Source organism: Herpailurus yagouaroundi, unplaced genomic scaffold (genome assembly GCF_014898765.1).
Source record: "Herpailurus yagouaroundi ecotype Mexico unplaced genomic scaffold, PumYag 67793, whole genome shotgun sequence".
Taxonomy (NCBI): Eukaryota; Metazoa; Chordata; class Mammalia; order Carnivora; family Felidae; genus Herpailurus; species Herpailurus yagouaroundi.
Window position 1 is genome coordinate 20,552,641 of NW_024420586.1, and position 22,964 is coordinate 20,575,604.

The window sequence follows — 22,964 nt, forward strand, 5'->3', positions numbered from 1 at the left end:
TTTTTTTTTTTTTTTTCGCATTCCAGGCACTTACAAGGAATGCAAATGGCTGTCTGAAAAATGGAAAAATAGATTCGCCATATGTTTCAATTTATTTGTTAGCTGCCTGGTCAAGGGAGTAGATGAAACCTTTTCCTACTTGCTTATTGTCTGCTGTGATCATCTCTGTTCTATTTTTTTTTCTTCTGTGAAATAAGCAGTGAGGTGATTTTGACAAAGCACCTCTGTTTCTCATCGACACCTGGTAAGCATGTTTCATACAGTGGTTTCCAGACTCCTGTCTATTGTTCCTTAGACATATTCTTAGGGGGACAGAGAGTAAGAATTGTTTTTCAACCAATTGAAAATTTCAATCCAATTGCAGTCCAAAAATATATAAAGAAAGTTAATCTTGATCATCTGGATGACTACTTCATCACCCAGTATAGCCAAAGAGTTCCAGGAACCAAAATTGTTTATCATTATGTTCACAGGGACAACTATATTAGTACCTGCTGCATGGAGGGCTTTTTACAGGGGTTCAATGGAGAACGGAGTCGTCAAATAGCTCTCAGGGTAGAAGTCGCATCAAACAAAAGAAATAAGAGCCATTGCAGGCAGGATTATTTCACCATGTCAGTGAATTCATTGTGCAATCCTTTCTTTCTTTCTTTCGTTCTTTCTTTCTTTCTTTCTTCTTTTTTTAATAGAAGAAAAAGACAAAAATAGTAAGTAGTAAACCTGCAGTAACTGGTTTTAATTTTTCAGTTTTGGATTTTGGAGTGCAGTATTAAATTGATTATACCCTCAATGTAAAGGATGGGTGATTTAAAATTAGATCAGCGTTAAAACTGAAAAATCGCATTAGTAAAAATAGCAATGAGACACACGATGGTCCATCATTCTCCATATAGAAAGAATCAATTAAACAAAAATAATGAAACATGCAAATATATCTGCCTACTTTTATCAAAACCAACACGATCAATTTAGTTTTAGGGAAACGTCCTTGATCATCTTAAGTTAATATTTTGAGTTTTATTTATTTTACTTTGTGGTTTTGTTTGCGTTGGTAATTCATTATCAATTAACAAGCCAAAGGGTTTCTATGTAGCTTTATGGCTACACAAATTGTAGAAGCATTTCCAGTAATGTGAGGATGAGTATATTTTAGGACCCCAGGGAAATTAAGGAGCAAGATTGGCATGAGCAGTGATTTCAGGTGAGAGAGAGCATTCAAGACTAGATAGAGGAGACTGAATTTCACAGAGTAAGAAATAAGAAACCAGTGACAGAAAATTAATCCATCGTCATTATACAGAGAGGGGTGATTGGAGAGAGCACAGAACCAGGGAAGAACGATGTTACAGAAATTTGGACACAAGGTGATAAACATCTGACCTAGGATAATGACAAAAATAATAGAGAGAAAGACATTTTGAAATAAAATAGAATATAACAGAGTGATTGCACCACGATGCTACCTGGAATATAAACAGAATTACTCTGGATCTTTGGGTTTTTTCTTTTCCGAAGGGTAATGGGTAGTCATCCTGGAGCCAAAGCAAGACCGTAGTAGTAAAAGCCCAGGGATTTGGTGGTGGGTCTGATACCTATTTACAGGCATTCATATACTCTTTGTGATCTCAATTATCTTTTCTTTTAATGTTTACTTATTTTTGAGAGAGAGAAAGAGCGTGAGCAGGGGAGGGGCAGAGAGAGAGACACACACAGAATTGGAAGCAGGCTCCAGGCTCTGAGCTGTCAGCACAGAGCCCGACCCAGGGCTCAAACTCATGAACCGTGAGATCATGACCTGAGCCAAAGTCAGAAACTTAACCGACTGAGCCACCCAGGAGCCCCTCAATTATCTTATCTATAAACAAAATGGATTAGCTGGAAGGGTGGATTTCAAATACCATCCCACTTACCACCCTTCCCCCACCCCCGCTGAAAACTTTTATTCTAAGATACCTGGCATCTTACATAAAACTCAAAAAGTTAAGAAAGATAAAAGCAGCCCAGAAGTTCATAAAAACATCCACATACATCTACCATATGATCCAGCCATTTCACTGTTAGGTATTTGTCCAAGAAAAATGAAAGCAGATGTTAGTACAAAGACTCGTATAAGAATTTTACAGCAGTTTCATTTGTAAGATCCAAAAACTAGAGACAATGAAAATGTCCACCAACAAATGAATAGATTAATAAATTGTGATCTGCCCATACAATGGGATACTATTCAGCAATAAAAAGGAATTTTCTGGGGCACCTGAGTGGCTCAGTCGGTTGAGCGTTTGACTTTGGCTCAGGTCATGATCTCACAGTTCATGAGTTCAAGCCCCACATCAGGTTCACTGTCAGCGTGTCAGTGCAGAGCCCACTTTGGATCCTGTCCCTCTCTCTCTGCCCCTCCCCCGATTATGCTCTCCCCAAAATAAATAAATATTAAAAAGTAAATAAATAAATAAATAAATAAATAGGAATTTTCTATCGATGCACATAACAACATGAGTGAATCACAAGATAACTATTCTTAGTGAACACAAGAGAGTACATATTATATAATTTGGGAAACTGCAGAAAATGGAAAATCTTCCACAGTGACAAAAATTAGAACAGTGGTTGCTTTAGGATGGATGGAGAGATAAGGGAGGGAGAATTATAAAGGGGCACCAAGAAACTTTTGGGGATAATAGATGCACTCAATCTCTTGATTGTGGTGATGGTTTCAAGGATGTATCTATGTCAAAATATATCAAATTTTACACTTTCAATATATGTAGTTTGTCTGTTAATTACATCTCAATAAAGCTGTTCTTTTTTTATGAAAACAATTTTTTTAATGTTTATTTATTTTTGAAAGAGAGAGATAGAGCATGAGCGGGGGTGGGGCAGAGGGAGAGGGAGACACAGAATCCGAAGCAGGCTCCAGGGTCTGAACTGTCAGCACAGAGCCCAACTTGGGGCTCAAACTCATGAACAGTGAGATCATGACCTGAGCCAAACTCGGACGCTTAACCAACTGAGCCACCCAGGTATCCCTCAATAAAGCTGCTCTAAAAAAATATAGAGAAATCCTGACCGTCGACATCTGGTAGCTGGTTTCATTACTTCCAGTTAAGGCAAGGTATTCTTTTGCTGGAAAAAAACAATATCACAGGATATCGACCTCAGACAAGGACTCCCCACAACTGTGATGGGACAAAATAATTGAAACACCACTTCATACTTCATAATGATGCCTGAACGGACATATTAACAGAGACATTAGGCAATCACAGAATGACCAAACACTACCACACCACCTTCTCGGTCACCATGAGTGACAGCTGCTTCTTTAGTGAATATTCTAGCCCCATTCCTTTCCTCCCACCTCTTAGACAAAAAAGAAGATACCAAATCATCTAATTGCCCCAGATTCTGGACAGCACTCAATTCAAAAACAGACCCTTGCTTCCTGAACCTTCCCACCAAACCCCCCCCAAACAAAAACAAATAAACAAACAAACAAACAACGTAACACAAACCTCAATGCTGTGGTAAGCAACCCCCTTCCCCTTGCCCATTTCTTCTTTCAGAGAATCTCCAATGTTTCTCCACAGTGTGCAGCACCTCTCTCACCCCAACCTTGCTGCAATGGTAACAAACCCACGTTTATTAACTAAATAATAATGGCTGGTGAGCATAACAAAGAAACACCTGACAGTCGAATTCTCTCAACTGTGGGATGTGGGAAACCTCTCTCTTATGTCTACCATTCTCCTTGCCTGTGAGGAGCACTTTGGAAGCCCCTGAGGCAGAAAATCCTAAAGGCTACTAAAATCCCTATTTTTGTGGTGTTGATGATGATAATCTCAGTCCCTAGAGATAACGACGGTCTTCACTCAACTTTTTAATTGAGACAGGCTCTTGAGAAGACCTGGAATGTCCGTTTTGACATCAGTATTGTGTCTGAGGATGGTGACCAGCACAGTTAACACAGAGGCTGTTATTTATATAGAGAAATCATTCTGACGTCTCTTTAAAAGTTTAAACTATGCTTGGTCTGTGGCAATGGGGGGAGAAATTCCATTTCTGCTGACTTAAAAGAGATTGATCCATGAATGTACTTTCCTTCGTTTCCTGCTGATAAATGCTTTTCCTCTGCTATTTTCCTGAGTTATTTCTGTCCCTGGATTCTCATCTTGAATAAGCAGACAGGGAATTGAGATGAAGAACAGACTTGAATATTTGGGATGTTTTCCAGAATGCACTGGCCAATGATGGAAAACTGTGATAGGGCAAAGAAAATTTGCTGCATGCGAGGTATTTTTAGACCTTTAAATATACCCAAATGCCAAACTTACTTTTTTTCAAAGGCGAGAGAATGTATGTAGAAACTTCTTTTTCTGTTCTACTAAAATCCTAAAAGAAATTTACTATCTGCCGTCTAACCTATGCGGTAACTTTAAAGAGTTCTAGAAGGGGGTGCCTGGGGTGGATCAGTCAGTTAAACATCCGACTTCAACTCAGGTCATGATCTTGTGGTTTGTGAGTTCAAGAGCCAGGTCAGGCTCTGTCCTGACAGCTTGAAGCCTGGAGCCTGCTTCAGATTCTGTGTCTCCCACTTCCCCTGCCCCTCCCCAGCTCGCACTTGCATTCTCTCTCTCTTTCTCTCTCTCTCTCTCTCAAATAAATAAATGTTAAAAAAAATGTTTAACAATAAAAAAAAAAGGTCTAGCAGGGAAATTTTACATCACTTTTTGTTGTTCAAATATGTATAACAGGTAGCACAGTGATAGATGCCAAAACTGACAGAATATTAAAGCTGAGAAAGTAGCTTTTGATTTGTGGTTACAATTCTTTGCTTTTAGGATAAAGGGGGAGGGAAACACAGAAATGCTGAGAACAAAATAGAAAAACCATCTTCTCACATTATATTCATAGGTCCAAGCATGGCAATTTGATGCCACCACCTATATTTTGGGACTGAGGCTCAGTTGGGGACAGACGCTACATAATAAGGCTGGAAAAACCATAAAATGCCAATGGAGTTAGAAACCAAGGCCCTGGAGACAGGAAGCTAAGATTCTCATCTTAGCAAAGGCACTTGCCAACTACACCAACTTTGGATAATTTACAAAACCTCTCTAACCCTTAATGTCATTTTCTGAAAAGTGGTACCTGCTTCAAATGGGGCCTATCAGGAGTACACAAAATAATGGATAAAAAGCTCTTAGCATAGACCCTGCCACACTGTAGGCCCTATATAAAGATTAGCTACTACAATTACTACCACTACTATTTGCTAGAAAGAACTGTAATTATATTCTAGCACTTTTTTTAAATTTATATCACAGTAATGGGCATATCTGCAAACATAAAATATTACCAAGAGTTTATAATTAAACAGCCCGACCGTTTCTTTCCACATGTGATTCTCCCTCCCTAGATGGAAGGGCTCAATTCTTCTAGCTGTGATTTTTTTAGATATATTTTCATATTTCAAAACAACATACAACATTGCTATTTGTTAATTTTTCCATTTCAAACACTGTGTATTTCTGGTGATAAAACCTTAGAACTTTGTATTCTTACACAACCCCACACCAACTTTCCCTTCTGTGCCTCTCCCTATTCTAACAGAGCAATATCCCATTTTTGACAAATTGAATAATCAGAGTTTATATTATCACAAGTAAATATGTGTGATTCAAAGTTAAACCACTTGCATATGAAAATTACATTTCCTTTCTTTTACACTTTTCTGTTTTCTTGGAAATTAGTGTAATTGCCACATTTATTCCTTTGTTTAGCTTCTTTTTAAAAAAATTTTTAGTGTTTATTTATTTTTGAGAGAGAGAGGGAGCAGGGGAAGGGCAGAGAGAGAGGAGACACAGAATGCAAAGCAGGCTCCAGGCTGTCAGCAGAAAGCCCGACACAGGGCTAGAACCCACGAACTGTGGGATCATGACCTGAGCCGAAGTAGGACACTTAACCAACTGAGCCACCCAGGTGCCCCTGTTTAGCTTTATTTTTTTTCCTCCTCTTACCTTTCTACTTACTCCTCAATAATGCTTGGCACACTCACCAATGAAAACAAAATTCCTCCCAATTCAATGAAGTGAATCAGTTCATTTCTCAGACAAGGTAGTGGAAGGGGCATTACTTGAAGACCTTGACCTTTTCATTTGTGGGGAATAAGCTTAGGAATTCCTCAGGCTTATACCAATGGGTTAACAAGGCATAAAGAAGTACAAAGCCATAGGATGCTCACAGCTGAGTTTGGGTAAACAAGATTCACACCCCAAGAATAAGGAGGTGCAAAGACACCAAGAATAGAGAGGTGCAAAGGCACCAAGAGAGGGGGTGCAAAGGCACCCAGAATAGAGAGGGAGGGGCAAAGGTCCCAGAATATAGAGGGGAGCAAAGGCACCCAATACAAAAGTATATGAGGTAAGCAAGAGTAGGCGTTCAGGGCAGAAGCACCCCTCAATTTAGTACTATAGCAGACACCTGCTTTCATAGGAGGGAAGGACCAAGTTAGGTAAACAGGTAAATTGAGCTATAGACTGTACTGCAGGTGAAGCAGCCCAGAGTGGAGACGGTTAACAAAAGAAAAGGTGCCTTGTTAACCCTGAGGTTATTCCCCCTATCTGTCTCATCCCTTAGGCTGGCTAAAATAAACAGGCACGGTGCCACCTGTCTGCTGTTAGCAACCATCTGCCCATCTGCTCAGTGCCAGGATTTTGTTTTATATTGACCCAAAGCCCAAACACTGTATATCTTCAAAACCCCCTTTTCCCTACTGTTCCCAAGTTAATGTTACCAGTTTCTTTGTCTCTTTGTGCACGCCCATCATGTTTGTAAGCCTTCTGATCTTAATAAATATGGGGCAAGGACCCTTATTCGGGGCTCTTGTCTTTTCCCGGACATTAGCCATCTCTCACTTTTCATCATGCATCCCACTCTTTTGCTGGCCAAGAGCGAACTTCAGACTTAGAGTCTACAACATTCATTAAATCCTCTGTTGTGTGCTGCATTGCTGACATCATTAATACGCCCTCTTTCCATATTCCTGAGAAGTTCTTTTGTCTCTGCTATGCTAACTCTTCTGCTACAGAGACCCCAATTTTTTTCTCTTCTTGCCTTATTTCTTCATTTGGTTTAGGCATACTTTCTAAGAGCTTTCTTAGAAAGAGGCATAGAAACAATCCTGGAGACCTTCAGTGTCCAAAATAGTATGCAATTTATCATTCATTTTGATTGATAATTTGGCTGAAACTCCAAGAACAAAGGACCCAACTTGGAAATCATTGTTTCTCAGAATTTCGAGCAAATTGCTTAATGGCTTTGAGTTTCCATTTTTACCCTCCAGAAATCTAATGCTGTTTGCATCCCAGTCCTTTATGTTAGCATACAACCTATTTTTTTCCCCTCTGGAAGTTTTAAAGGTAGTCTTTGTGCCCATAACGTTGTGATAATTTTATGACAGGTATGACAGGTATTTTTCTACTATAAGCATTTTTTGAGAGAGAGAGAGAGAGAGAGAGAGAGAGAGAGATAGCACAAGCAGAGAAGGGGCAGAAGTAGAGGGAGAAAGAGAATCTTAAGCAGGCTCCAGCCCAGCGTGGAGCCTGACACACAGCTAGATCTCATGACCATGAGATCATGATCTGAGCCTAAATCTACAGTCAGAAGCACTACCAACTGAGCCACCCAGGTGCTCCTCTAACATAAGCATTTAATGGCAAAAATTTCCCTGTAAGCACAGCTTTAGCCATGTCCCATAAATTCTGATACATTGTATTTTCATATTCATTCAAGTCAAAATATTTTTGAATTTCCCTGAGACTTACTCTTGGATTCCTGGATTATTTAGAAGTGTGTTGTTGAATTTCTGTTAACTTTCTATTATTAATTTTTAATTTAATTCCATTGTGGACAAAGATCATACCTGGAAGGATTTCCATTCTTTGATATTTGTTAAGGTTGGTTTTATGCCCAGGACATGATCTAACTTCATGAATATTCCATGTGCAAATGTGTATTATGTTGTCGTCAAGTGGCGGGTTCTCCAAATGCCAGTTAGATCCAGTTTGTGGACTGTATTGTCCAATATCTTTGCTGATTTTCTGTTGACTACTTCCACAGAATACTGAAGAATGTTGACTTTTTCTCTCAGTTCTATAGATTTTCACTTCATGTATTTTTCAGTTTTGTTTTTTAAATAAATACATGATTAGAATGGTGTCTTCTTTGCAAATCTATGCTTTCATCAATATATAATCTTTATTTATTTCTGGAATCTTCTTTGTGCTAAACTCTGCTTTATTATATTCATATAGACACTCCAGGGTTTTCTTTCGACTAATGTCTGCATGATATATTTTTGTCCAGCCCTTAACTTTTAATCTATTATATTATTATATTTGAACTGACTTTCTTCTGGACAGCATATGGGTCATTTCTTTAAAAATCCATTTCTAAAACCTCTTTTAATGAACATGTTTAGATCTTTTACATTTTACCTCATTATCAATGTTTGGATTTAATGCTATCATTTTATAATATTTTTTTTCTGTTTGTTCCCTCTGTTTCCTCTTTATCTGCTTGCCTTTTTAATTGTTTTAGTTATTTAACCAATTTTTAGTATTCCATTGCAGTGTATTAATTGTGATTTTGACTACATCTCTCTGTATAGTTTGTTTAGTCACTGCTCTAGGGACTACTATATATATACTTAACTTTTCACAATCTACTTAGAGTCAATGTTTTACAACTTTATTTTTTTTAATGTTTATTTTTGTTTTTGAGAGAGAGAGAGAGAGAGAGAGCATAAGGGGAGGAGGGCCAGGGAGAGGGGGACAGAGGATCCGAAGTGGGCTCTGAGCTGGCAGCAGCGAGCCCACTGTGGGGCTCGAGCTCATAAGCCATGAGATCATGACCTAAGCCAAAGTTGGATACTCAACAGATTGAGCTACCCAGATGCCTCAATGTTTTACAACTTTAACAGAAATGATAGAGACCTTACTTCCACGTAGGTCTCTTTATCCTTCTCCCTGCATACTACAGTATATATATTACACCTACATACATTGACAACTACATCAGACAATGTTATAGTTTTTGCTTACAGCCATTAAACAAGTAAAGAAGTAAAGACAGTTTACTATATTCACCCAAATATTTACCATTTATGTTGCCCTTCCATCATTCTTGATGTTCCAAGTTTCCTTCAATTCTGTCTGTAGAATTTCCTTTAGAAATGATTTCTGGGTAGATCTGTACACATTCTCTTAATTTTCCTTCATTTGAGAATATTTTCCTTTCGCTCTCATTCCTATAGAGTATTGTTACTGGATGTAGAATTTTAGGTTGGCAGAGTGCTTGAAAACGACATTGTACCACTTCTTCCTTCTATGGTTTCAGATGAGAAATCCACAGATTTTTTTTATTATTACTATTTTTTTTTCTCCTATAAGTAACATGTCTTTTACTTCTGGCTGCTTTTTTTTTTCTTTTTGAAGATTTTCTTAAAGACTTGTCTTTAGCTGTCATCACTTTTATTACACTAATTTTGGACATGTATTTCATTGGGTTTATTCTATTTTAGGTTCTCTCAGCTTCTCGAATGTTCCATCTTTGGAAATTTTCAGTCATCATGTATTTCAAGAATTTTATTTCAGTACCTCACTCTTTTTCTTATGGCAGTGACATAAAGGTTAGATCTTTTGTTATTGTCCCCACAGTCTCTGTGGCTCTGTTAGTTATTTTCTATCTTTTTTGTCTCTACTGTCTAAATTAGGTAATTTCTACTGATCTATCTTCAAGTTCATGAGTCTTCCCTCTGTCATTTCCATTCTACTATTGAGTCTGCCCAGTGAGGTTTTTTTGCTTCAGTTCTATTTTTCCATCCGAAATTTCCATTTTGTTATTTATATCTTCTTTTTCTTGGCTGATACTTCACATTTTAACTTTTGTTTCAAGAGGATCCATGATTACTCATTCAAACATTTTTAGAATAGATTCTTTCAAGTCTTTGTCAGATCATACCAATATCTATGTCACCTTGGTATTGGCATCTGTTGACCATATTTTCTCATGTGAGTTGAGATTTTAGTGATTCTTTTTATGTCACATAAGTTTGGAATGTACCCTGGCCATTTTGAATATTAGGTCATGAGCCTCTGGTTTTGTTTATAGTCTATGGAGAATATATATATTTGTTTTAGGAGGCACTTGTCCTGCTTAGATTTAAGCTGCAATTTCTAATCCATCTTCCATTGACTCTGGTTTCAGATCAGTTCAGTTTTCGAAGACTTTGTAGTGCTATTTAGAAGTGTCCTGTATGTGCACCACTCGGTGGTCGGTCTGGGAACCAGGCAGAAGTCTGTCTGTTAGCTCACTTCTCATGTTTTTGGTGTATGAAATGTAATGAGATCTATTCATGCACAGGTGAGTGGTGGATAAGCAAGAAGTTTAGAAACAGTTTTATGGGGTTGATTCAATATCGTGGGAGACAGAAGCTTGATCTGGAAGTTGAGTGATAGAGGGGCTGAGGAAGACACGTTTTACATTTATTAACAAACACATCAATAGAGAAAACAATAATGGGCGAATTACATGAACAGAAAACTTACTGAAGAGTAAAAAAGATGACAAAAATTAAGAGATGCTCAACTTCATGTCATAGAATGTGCATATTAACATCATAATGAGATACCATTCACTCCAGTACGATTGAAAAGAAATTAAAAGTCCGATAATATCAAAGGTTAATATTAATGGAAAACAACAGAGACTGGTGAAAGTGTCATGATACCACCACCTGTGGAAAATAACTTGGTAATAACCAGTAAGGTTGAAAACAAATACACACGATGATGCAACATATACACCCTTAGTTATTTGCCCTGGAAGAGCCTAGTTCATTTGTAAAAGGAGAAGTGTACAAAATGTTCTTAGCAGAAATATTTATAATTACTGAAAAGTGGGAAACAACCTAAATGCTGACTGAATAAACAAAATATGTTCTATTTATATAATAGAATATTATACAACAATGAGAATAATGAATTGGATCTACAAATATGAACATGGAAGAATAAAACAAATAAAATACAAATGAGAAAAGGAAATTTCAGAATTATAAATACAACATATAGCCATCCCATGAAATCATTTTCATCAAGTTTAAAAATATGTAAGTAATATCATATATTACTTAGATATGTATAAACAATTAATATAGAGCTGTAATTACTTATATATGTATATAAAGAAGAAAGAGCTTATATATGTGTACGTGTGTGTGTGTGTATACACTTCAGTTGTATTAATAATGTATAATTTTTTTGAGAGAGAGAGAGAGAGAGACTGAGCATGAGCTGGGGAGGGGCAGAGGGAAAGGGAGAGAGAGAATCTTAATCAAGCTCCATGCCCAGCCCCAAGCCTAATGCAGGGTTAGATCTCATGACCATGAGATATGACCTGAGCTGAAACCAAGAGTTAGATGCTTAGCCGACTGAGCCACCCAGGCACCCCAATGATGTTTAATTTCTTAGGTTGAATGGTGGGTACACTGTTATTGGTTTCATTACCCTTTATACATTAAAAAAATGTGGCAAAGGCATAGAGCTTGAAATTTACATGTGTCTTGTCATTTCATTGAATCTGTCTATGATGTAAGGACCAACCAAAGCAGCCCCCAGCCATCGTTTACTGTGGCCCCCTCCTACCCTTTCTTTCCACCATGTATACTACAGCCATCCACACTGTCATTCCAGGTATTATTCAAATATATCTTAGATTTTACCACATTTCTACCTTTTCTAGGATTTTCCTTCTGTCTAGAATGCCTCTCTCTATACATATACCAGAATATTATCTTTTCTTCAAGATATACCTCAGTCCAACTACAAAGCTGTCCCCAACACAGTGGTGTTCTGGAGCTACCTTGTACCAGCTTGCAAAAGCCGCCTGTTGTATTTTCAGAAATTTTTGAGCCAACTGACATAATGTTGGTGGCTTGAAATTGGCCATGGTGAAAATACTTATACCATGAAAAGTGGTTAATGGTACAAATCAGGGCTTTTATCCCCAGAAGGTCAGTTGTTAAACATTTACCAGTATACCACTGCCAATGCTTCCTGATAGAATTTATCCTTCCTTCCCTTACACTCTTGTGGCATTCTGGGGGCACTCATTACTGTTTATCTTGCATTTTTGTGTTTAATGAATCATCTATCTTCCCATGTCATTGTTAGCTACTCTAGAGCAGAGAAGAAACCTCACTCATCCTTCCATCTCCCACAACACCTAGCAGAGTCTCTTCAATATGACAGGTACTCAATAATTTGATGAGTTGAATGTTCAAAAACACAAAGAAATGTACAGTGTTCCCACAGGAGATTTAGCAAGTCATATGGCAATGAGTAGAGTTAGATAATACACTTAACAGGGAAGGGGGGAAAACAATTTTTAAAAATAATACAGCATATAATACTCCCACTACTTACACTTTTTCTTAATCTTAATCATTGAATTTCAATTATCAGGGGAACATTTCTTTATTCTTACAAAATGTACTTTTCTACTTGTACAGATCAAATATAAGACTTAGATACTTTTTAAGGCTTTACAGTTTGAAACAACAGAAATTGCTAACCATTTTTACAAAGTTGCTTGAAAGAAATAAAGCTTTAAAAAAAACTAAAAACAAAATAGTTATAATTGAGGTAGTTTGAGGATGAAAACATGTGAAAATCACTTTCCAACACAGCAGTATAGCAGGTTACATACCTTAAAAAAAAAAAAAACTATCTCACTAAATATAACTAAAAATGCTGTTTCAAGAAAGATCTAATTATTTTTCATGTATCAACGAGCCTTCAAATTAGTAACCATCGCTCAGAGCTGAAAATTAAATTAAAGCAGAAACTCAGAGAGGTGAAGGAAGCATTAATCTAGCTTTGATCTTGAGAATGTTTGCCAAACCAAGTGAACTTGAGCTTCAGATATCCTGGCCTCATGGGCATGGGGGATAGGATACAAAGCTCTGAGCCTACCCAGAGGGGAAGAGTCTGACAGAAGATCACTCTTTTTTTATTTTAAGTTTTTATTTATGAATTTGAAAGAGACAGAGACAGCATGAGTGGGGAGGGGAAGACGGAGAATCCCAAGCAGATTCTGCACTGCCAACAAAAAGCCTGATGTGGGGCTTGAACTCACGAACCATGAGATCAGGACCTGAGCCGAAATCGAGAGTTGGACCCTTCACCGACTGTACCACCCAGGTGCCCCTGACAGAAGATCACTCTTATGCCTGTATACGTGCATAATGCTGGAACTCAGTAGGCTAACCTTCAAAATAAAAGTGAATTGAATACTTCTTCCTACAATGACACTAAAAGAATGCGCTTATATTAAAATTTGCTAATGAATGGGGGGGAGGATGAATCTCCCTTGAGAATATATGTAGTAACAGGTTATTTCTCATGTAGATTGCAGCTGCAATTCGCACACTTGGGGTGATCCACTAAAACCTAAGGAGACTTAGTTAAAGCGGTCCTGGGCTAAACATGCCCCATGTACTTGAGAGAATGCAAAATCTCCTTTGAACAAACTTGAGTTTCAACCCTTAGATCAAAGAATTCTCTTAGATCAAGTTCTTAAAAATAAGAATCATGGTCAAAAGGAGTACAACAGCAAACATGGTGAGTACAAAGCAGCAAAAACAATACAGCACAGAATCAGACCCAGAATGATGCAGATATTGAATTACTAGAAACACCACCGGTTTTCTAAATCAGCTCAATATGTTTAAAGATACAAAAGAAGGTGATAAAATATGAATAAAGAACAACACACTCGGCAAACACACAAGCAGATTTTTTAAAAAATTAAAGCATTTCTAAGTGTCAGAAGTCGAAGTGAAAATTTACAACTCAATGAATGGGCCTAACAGCAGATGAGAAATAACTGAGAAGAAAAATATGAACCAGAATATAGATGTGATGAAATTATTAATATCTCATTAACACTAACCCAGGGAGAAATTGAAAAACTAAACAGTCCTATACTCATTTAACACTTTAAAAAATTTTCTTCAATGTTTATTTTTGAGAGAGAGAGTGACAGAGTGCAAGCAGGAGAGAGGCAGAGAGAGAGGGAGACACAGAATCCGAAGCAGGCTCCAGGCTCTGAGCTGTCAGCACAGAGCCCGACATGGGGCTCGAACTCACAAGCCGTGAGATCATGACCTGAGCTGAAGCTGGACGCTCAACTGACCGAGCCACCCAGGCGCCCCATTAAATACTTTAATTAAGTAGCAAAAAGTTTTATCACAACTTTTTGGTCAGGGTTAAATTCTTTACAAGGTCAATTTCCAACATATATGTGATATACCTTTTTTTTTTAACCATGTACTGATATATAAAGCAAGTCTCAATAAATTCCCAAAGATTTCATAGACTATCTTCTCTGACCACAAAACAATTAAGTTAGAAATCAATGTCATAAAGATAATTTTAAAAATCCAAGTGTTACAGACTTAGGAAATACTAAATATCACACAGGTCAAAGAAGAAATATTAATAGAAATGAGAAAATATTTACCTCGGAATTAAAATGACAGACCTTTACATAAAATTATGTGGAATGCAACTACTACAGAACATACAGGGAGATTTTAAGCTTTAGAAACTGAAATTGATCTACAGACGCAATTAAATTGCAATCAAATGCCAAAATGATTTCTTTATAAACTTGACAAACTTATCCTAAAATATACATGGAATTTTATATTGCCAAGAATACCCAAGACTTAAGAAGCTGAAAGCCTTGCCTGACCTGAAATCAAGAGTTATTGTAAGGCTATATTAATAAGACAACAAAGTATTAGCCTAGAGATAGACAAATTGACCACTGGACTAAAATAGAGGTCCCAGAAAGTCACAAATGGGGAGACGAGGCTTGAGACAAATATGAGTGACCTAGAATTCGTATCCAGACCATATAAAGAACTCTTACAAATCAATAATGAAAAAACAAATCTCCCAATTTTATTTTATTTTTTAATGTTTTATTTATTTTTGAGACAGGGAGAGACAGAGCATGAACAGGGGAGGGTCAGAGAGAGGGAGACACAGAATCCGAAACAGGGTCCAGGCTCTGAGCTGTCAGCACAGAGCCCGATGCGGGGCTCAAACTCACGGACCGCGAGATCATGACCTGAGCCGAAGTCGGCCGCCTAACCGACTGAGCCACCCAGGCACCCCCAAATCTCCCAATTTTAAAAAGAGAGAGGAGAGAGAAATCCTAAAGACACACTTCATAGAAGAGGACATATAAGGGACAATTAATTACATGAAACAGCAATTAATTTTATTAGTAACCAGGGAAAAACTAATTCAAACTACAAAGAGATGGGTACTATTATATACTGACCACCTGGCACAAATCAAAAATGTGGACAATATCATGCACTGGTTGGTGCAAAGGCGTGGGGAGGGGAAATGTAATACATTTTTACAATTACTTTAGAAAGAAATTTATCAGTAATTGAAGAAGTAAAATGAGCATACCCCGTGGGCCAGAAATTGATTGCTTTAAGTGTACGTCCTAGAGAAATCAGGCACATACATCTTAGGACGCATTTACAAAAATGCTCATGTTTGTACCGAGCGTGGTTTCTAACATGATAAAACTGGAACCCTCCCACACACGTAGAGATCAGCAGCAGGGTGGAAAAATAACATTGAGGCATATCCGTGCTGCGAAGTAGGGCTCAGCAGAATAAAGGGATGCAATGCAGTTGCACGGAACAGTGTGTGTGAATCTCTGGAACATCATGCTCCTCCCCCACCCCCCAAAAAGCGGAAAAGGATGTGTCCACTTCGTTCAAAGCATAACGTTAAAAAAGGTACAGAAAATGTTACGGTTGTACTTTCAGGACTATAAACGTATGCGATGAAAGATTTAAAAAAGAAAAATCAAGGAGATGGGCAAAACGGGTTGAAGGGGAGAGGGAGGTACAGGCTTCCAGTTATGGAATGAATAACTCAAGGGGGGATGAAAGAGTGCGGCAGAGGGAATACAGTCGATGATACTGTAATAGTGATGTATGGTGACAGATGGTGGCTACACTTGTGGTCAGCTGAACATCATGTATAGACTTGTGAATCGCTATGCTGTACACCTGAAACTAATGTAGCGTGTGTGTCAACTATATTTCAGTTAAAAAGAGGGGCGCCTGGGTGGCTCAGTCGGTTAAGCGTCCCACTTCGGCTCAGGTCATGATCTCGCAGTCCTTAAGTTGTAAGCACACAGAAGCACTACCATCCAGATAATGGAATTCCAAGAAAGTAGGGGAAAAAAGAGGGGAGGAGATATTTGAAGAAATAAGAATAAAAGATGAGGGGCGCCTGGGTGGGGTCCTGTGCGGACAGCTCGGAGCCCGGAGCCTGCTTCGGATTCTGTGTCTCCCTCTCTCTCTGCCCCTGCACTGCTCGTGCTCTGTCTCTCTCTCTTTCTACGATAAATAAACATTAAAATTTTAAAAAACTAAAGAAAAATGAAGAAGTTGCCTTCGAAGAGGGAGGCGATGGAGTTGAGATCACGACGTTTGTCACAGAGGGTCTCATAGGTATCAATCACCCTTGTTCTGAAGCTGGTTGAAGGGGGTACATGGGTATTCCTTGTATTACTGTTCGACCTTATACATATTTTATAAACATTCTTCTACATCCGCTCAATATTTAATAAGAGCGATTTTGCAACACAGAGGGCATGAGCAGGGGTGTGCATTTCTGTTGTTTACCTGAGAAAATGGCTACAGTCAACCTTGTAGGTAGAGTGTGGAGTATGATTTGGGTAAATTACAGCAAGTTCTTCTCAGTGGGCTGTGCCAAGATTTGAAACTTAAGAATAATATCTTTACTCAAGCATTACTTTCTCTGTGTTTACTTTAGAAAATGCAAAAGGCCACAGGGTAGGTAAATTCTGGACTCTTATTCACAAAGTCAAAACGACTCAAAGAAATCAGCATGCATTCAACCCTAATTTTTATTTCTTGAATCATAGGTCAGTGGCCAGTAACTAGAAACTGGTATGTTACTAAGGTTCTACAGCCTTGGAAAAGAAAGTGCTGAAGGTCTAAAAATGGAACAGCATGGTTTGTTTTTGCTTTTTTTTTTTTTTTTTTTGGTTGAAGATGTATGAACTATTGCAATGGTTCTCCTCCTCAAACAGCTACTTTTGTCTCATTTCAGTAGTTTATTCTTATTGTTCCTGGATTTCTCATTTTTCTTGTAATCTAACACAATATGCCCCTGACAAAAAAATGTTGAGAGAGGAACCAATTTGCCTGAATGTTGACAGTATTAAGCTCAGGAAGAAACATAGGAATGTATGGATTTGGATTTGAATAATTAGTATTTACAAACCCCCTTCTCTATTTTTGTGCTATGTCTTGATATGAAATTCAATTCTTTGCTGCCAAAACTGGCTGTAGAGAGGGAAAACAAATGTTATGTTAAATTCATTCCAAATATTGAGACAGAATAGTACTCCTTCTGCCAAACTGAGGCATAATCTGAAGGTTTGGGTTCTTAAACATTAACACATTCTTAAAGTACATATTGAAATATAACATATACTCTATTCAGATTCTGAATCAATATTGACGATTTCAAGTATTTATCAGGTTTATGAATACTCAGGAAAGTGAAGAAGAGTTAACGTAAATAAAAACAAAGCTTAGTTGTTATTCTTTTACACGCCAGTTCCACAAGGGATGGAGAAGGGGGAGGGGGGGCTGTTTACTGGTAGCAGATAGGGGGAAATGCTCCATGGAAGAAGAATCCGCTGGAAATTGAGACTCTACAAATTCAATTCTAGATTTAGTTGGGTTGTGCAGCTACAGCGACAGGCCCTTGTCAGAAACAGTCAATGAGTGGCTCTATAGTCACCCACTTTTGCCCGACAGGAAAAGGGAGGAGAGGAAAACAATTAGTTTTTAAAACTCAAGGCAGAATTCAAGACCCCTGAATGAGCCTCAGGGAAATGATAACTAGACTTACCCGTGACTCCAGTGCTGATAGCCCTCCGCGGAGGCTCAATCCCAGGCTATAGGTGGCTCCAGCTCTGGGGCCTTGCCATTTCCATGTGGCGACTCTGCCCCATGCTGGCTCTGAACCTGACGGCACATGGCTCTGTGCCACTGCGATGAGCCTGCATGCGTCGTGTCCCATCCACACCACTGGTAAGGACTGGAAGCAAAATAAAAGACACTTGTCACACTTAAAGGAAAAGACTGACTGGGAATTTTGTTCTCCTAATAGCTGTGCTTCCTAAGACTTCCTTAGAAGGTAAAAACTAAGAAAATGCAAATGACACTGTTGGGAAAAGACACAGCTGTCGCTCTTCCTGACGTTGGTGTGGCCTTGGTCCTGTAGAGCCCCATTAAACATTTGCAGTCATCCTGGGCAGTGGCTGTTATCACCCCCATTTTACAGATGGGGAAACACAGCAGGTTGAGGGACTTGTTCAAGTGTACCCAGCTAGCTCTTAGCTGAGCTGTAACCAGGTGTCGCAAACACTGCTGGGTCATCACCGGATGGGGGCCTGTTAGACTTGGATTATTAACTAACAGTGAAACGGTACTGTTTCCTCACAGTAAGATGCTGCTCTTAAGCGGGGACACCTCGTGTAATATAATTAATTGCCCAGTACTTACTGTATATTTACTGGGTTTTGTCAAGCCTTGGGCTCAGTGGATTACATACACTATCTCAACCGATCCTTAAAAGAATCCAACAAGGTAGGTGAGCTGTCAATATCATGCAGACGACGAGAAAACAATCGGAGGGTATAAGGCAGCCATTTACTTTGGGACGGAAGTGGGAGTGGTGACAACCTATGTCATGAACCTGCATTTGCTCTGTTAGCACATGTTGTTACTTAAGACTGTTGATCACAGATGAATGAAAATATCAAAGTTCCCCAAAGATGCTTCTGTTCATTCATATTTTACAAAAGACCCAGGGAACATACATTTTGCAGTTCCAATATTATTTGCTTTGTGGTGTCACTTTCTGGGATTGCGGGAGAAAAGCTTTCCCTCACTCTTTGGCACTGCTATTGGCTTCAGAACTGGGCTTCAAGGACCAGGCAGTCTGCATCGCTATGCCTTCTGTCCCCTGGCCTGCAAATATCTAGTCTTTCAAATACTATAGCTTAGGGGCACCTGGGTGGCTCAGTGGGTTGAGCAATCCGACTCTTGATTTCGGCTCAGGTCATGATCTCAGGGTCATGGGATCGAGCCCCACATGGGCCTGATTGAGACTCTCTCTCTCTCTCCCTCTCTCTCTTTCTCTCTCCCTCCCTTTGCCTCTCTCCCCAGCTGGCATGCTCTCTCTCCAAACTAAAAAAAAAAAAAAAATAAAGACGACAACAACAACAACAACAAATCCCAAATACTGTAAGCTTAAAGGACCTGCGATGCACAGAGGAAGTCGAGGAAAACGAGAACTGATTTTCCACAGCATTGTCTTATGTTTTAGTTATCTATAGCTGCAAAATAAGTCACCTATACTTAGCTGCATTAAAAACCAACAGCATTTAGGGGTGCCTGGGTGGCTCAGTCGGTTAAGCGTCTGAGTTCGGCTCAGGTCATGATCTCACCGTTCATGAGTTTGAGCCCCGCATCAGGCTCTGTGCTGACAGCTCAGAGCCTGGAGCCTGCTTCGGATTCTGTGTCTCCCTCTCTCTCTGCCCCTCTCCTGCTCATGCTCTGTCTCTCTGTCTCTAAAAAATAAATAAACACTGAAAAAAAATTTTTTTAACCAGTGTTTATTATTATTATCATTCTTATCTTTCCCAGCCCTGGGGACTGACTGGGCTCAACTAGGTGGCTCTCACTTGGGGTATTTCTTGTGGTTACAATCAGATGGCGGCTGGAGCTGGTGTTATCTGGAAGGCTTCCTTACTCAGCTTTCTGCTTGTTGATTCTTACTGTCAGCCAAGACCTTCAGTTGGGGCTGTTGGCCACATGTGTACATGGCGCAACTCTGTGTGGCCTGAGCTTTCTCAAAGCGAGGCGCTTGGGTTCCAAGAGCAAAGCTCTCAAGAGAAGCAGACAGGCAAGTGAAAGACTTTTATGATTTAGTCTGGGAAGTCCCATACAGCGACACTTTTGTCACATTCTACCCCTTAGCAGCAAGTCACTTCTTAATGGAAAGAGTATCAAAAAAATTGGCAAGTAAGATTCCAAACCGCTATTCTGCTCTCACCCATGAAGACAGGAAATCGTGTGGTGATCTGACCAACAGGGTTCTAAGGGATTAAAGAAAATATATACCAACAAAGCAAACATAAGTCTGTTGTGCAATGACTGTTTCATTCAACTATGCAAAGGTAGTTCACTGGATAATCAAGATGGTTCTCCTACCCTTTGTGTGAGAACAACTGTTTCTCCTCTGTCCATAACCCCAGCTACCAAAACCATCAGCTGGCCAATGTTGCCATCTTTCCTGGGGGGCAGCCTTTATTCAATCCCCGCCTTTCTCCCATTGCCATAAAAGTCCCTTGCTGGTAGACATGTCACATGCAGCTGTGGCCTCTGGCTATCCACTGGAGATGGCGCAAGGCACGCTCTCCTACCTTCTCCCTGAGATCTTAGAACTCAACAGGACACAAGGTTTGCATGATTCAAAGTTTAGCCCTTTGATGCATACGCTCATCTAATGGGGCTCAGGGTATCTGATGTGCAGGATATTGTGTTTCCTCTGTGCCTTAACTGCCTCTTGATGCTATTCATAATTGTTACACTTTATTTTATTTTATTTATTTGTTTTAGACATGGACAGACAGAGAGTGAGAGCTGGAGAGTGGGGTGGAGGGAGAGAGTGAGAGAGAGAGAGAGAGAGAGAGAGAGAGAGAGAGAGAAAATCCTAAGCAGGCTCTATGCTCCACGTGGGGCTTAACAGGAAGCTCGATCCCACCACCCTGGGATCATGACCTGAGCCAAAATCAAGAGTCAGATGCTTACCCGACTGAGCCCTCCAGGTGCCCCTACACACTTATTTTTTTTTTTTTAATTAATGTTTTATTTTTATTTTTGAGAGAGAGAGAGGGAGAACACGAGACAGAGAGACAGAGAGACAGAGAGAGAGACAGAGGATCTGAAGCAGGCTCTGCATAGACAATACAGAGACCAATGCAGGGTTCAAACTCAGAACCATGAGATCACGACCTGAGCTGAAGACAGCCGCTTCACCGACTGAGCCACCCAGGCGCCCCTACACATTTATTTTTAAATGTTGAGCAATGTACTATAAAAGCACATCGTAAAAATATTCAACAAAATTACCATAAAAATGTCAGTATAGGTCCTCACTTTTCCTGGGGTTTCATGAGCTCCAGAGCAGCCAAATTCTCAAATGTTATAGTGGAAGCTACAATTGTTCAGCGTTAGGGTGACTTTCGTGTCATGTGAACCTTACACTACATTGTTCCCAAGGACAGCAACTAGAACAAACCACTGTGACAGAGCCACTGGCCCAAGTTCATGGCCTCCTACACACATTAAAACACATTTTACAGCCCCTTGAGACGTTAGGTAGAGTCCACAGGACTGAGTTCTGAGACCAATGGAACATGTACAGAATGGAGCAGGCTACTTCTGGGCTTGGCCATGAAATTCCCTGTCTATCCCACTCTCCTTCCCTTCGCAGGAAGTCTTGGAGGCCAAATACTGAATATGATGGAAACACAAGGAAGCATTAAAAGATGGAGGAAACCTACATTCATGAATTGTCATGTCAAGAAAACTTGTCCCCTTACTGACTGTATTAGACTATGACACAGAGAGATACGATTTAATTAAGCCTTTGAGATTTTAAAGATTATCTGTGATCGCATCACATTTACTGACTACCATCTCTCCTAGTTATTTTGGTATAATAGAAGTCCAGTAGAATCTGGTGCATGTGGAGTTGAGGTACAGGTATTCTCCCAAAACCCAGGAATAGCCAGCTGGATGAAGTAAAGAGGAGAGAAATAAACACTAACACTTCTAGTGATGATCTTTAAGTAAGAAATATAAAACTGTTTAGGAAAGTGTATTACCATTCTGAAGGTGAAGAAAAGCAAGAGAGGGGCGCCTGGGTGACTGAGTCGGTTAAGCATCCGACTTCGGCTCAGGTCATGATCTTGTGGTTCGGGAGTTCGAGCCCTGAGTCAGACTCTGTGCTGATGCCTCGGAGCCTGGAGCCTGCTCCAGATTCTGTGTCTCCCTACCCCTCCGCCCCCTTCTCTCTCTTGCACTCAAAAATAAACATTTAAAAAAATTTTTAAAAAAGAAAAAAAAAGCAAGAGAGAGAAAAGAAAGGCTGTAAGTGTCCTGTTAAGACCCAGAGCAGAGTTTCTATAACTACTCCCCTGCTGGTTTGCTGGGAATAGAGGAGGAAGATGCTCTGTGGATCTGTTGCCAGACCACCACATGTCCAAAGTGGAAGGAGAAAGAGACAGTCCCCTGCAGCCTCCACCTCAGGAAATGTCCTTGACTTCCTTGTCGGTATAGTGAAATGCATGTATATTTCAAAGGTGAAAAATGGAGGAGACAACTGAGCTCCACGCGAGATCAAAAATTGAAGAAAACTCAGTTTCCTTTGTCCCTTCCCAAATTATACCATGTCAGGGGGCCCCTACTCTGTCATTTTATCATCCTGTGGAAGAGAATACCAAGAGATACCAATAAACCAAACACAGACCAAGTAGTTCTGTCCATTTGAGTTGTGAACTCCAATCAAATTCTTCATAAAGATTCTGCTCTTCTGAGAACACGCATTTCTTATGTGTTGAACATTTACAGCATTATAATATACATCTTTATAACATACATTATAAAGAGAAATAGAGATAGAGATAGAAAGGAAGAAAGAAAAAGAAGAAAGAAAGAAAGAAAGAAAGAAAGAAAGAAAGAAAGAAAGAAAAAA

At 39.4% G+C, this 22,964-nt stretch overlaps 1 long non-coding RNA gene across 1 annotated transcript in view; it reads right to left on the minus strand.

Moving 5' to 3' along the window:
* Positions 1–17,775: 17,775 nt before the first annotated feature.
* LOC121026134 (uncharacterized) overlaps positions 17,776–22,964 on the minus strand; it is a 160,224-nt gene continuing 155,035 nt past the window's right edge. Inside the window, exon 4 of the long non-coding RNA XR_005788272.1 lies at positions 17,776–18,236. This is a non-coding gene — a long non-coding RNA (uncharacterized LOC121026134). The remainder of the gene's footprint in view (positions 18,237–22,964) is intronic.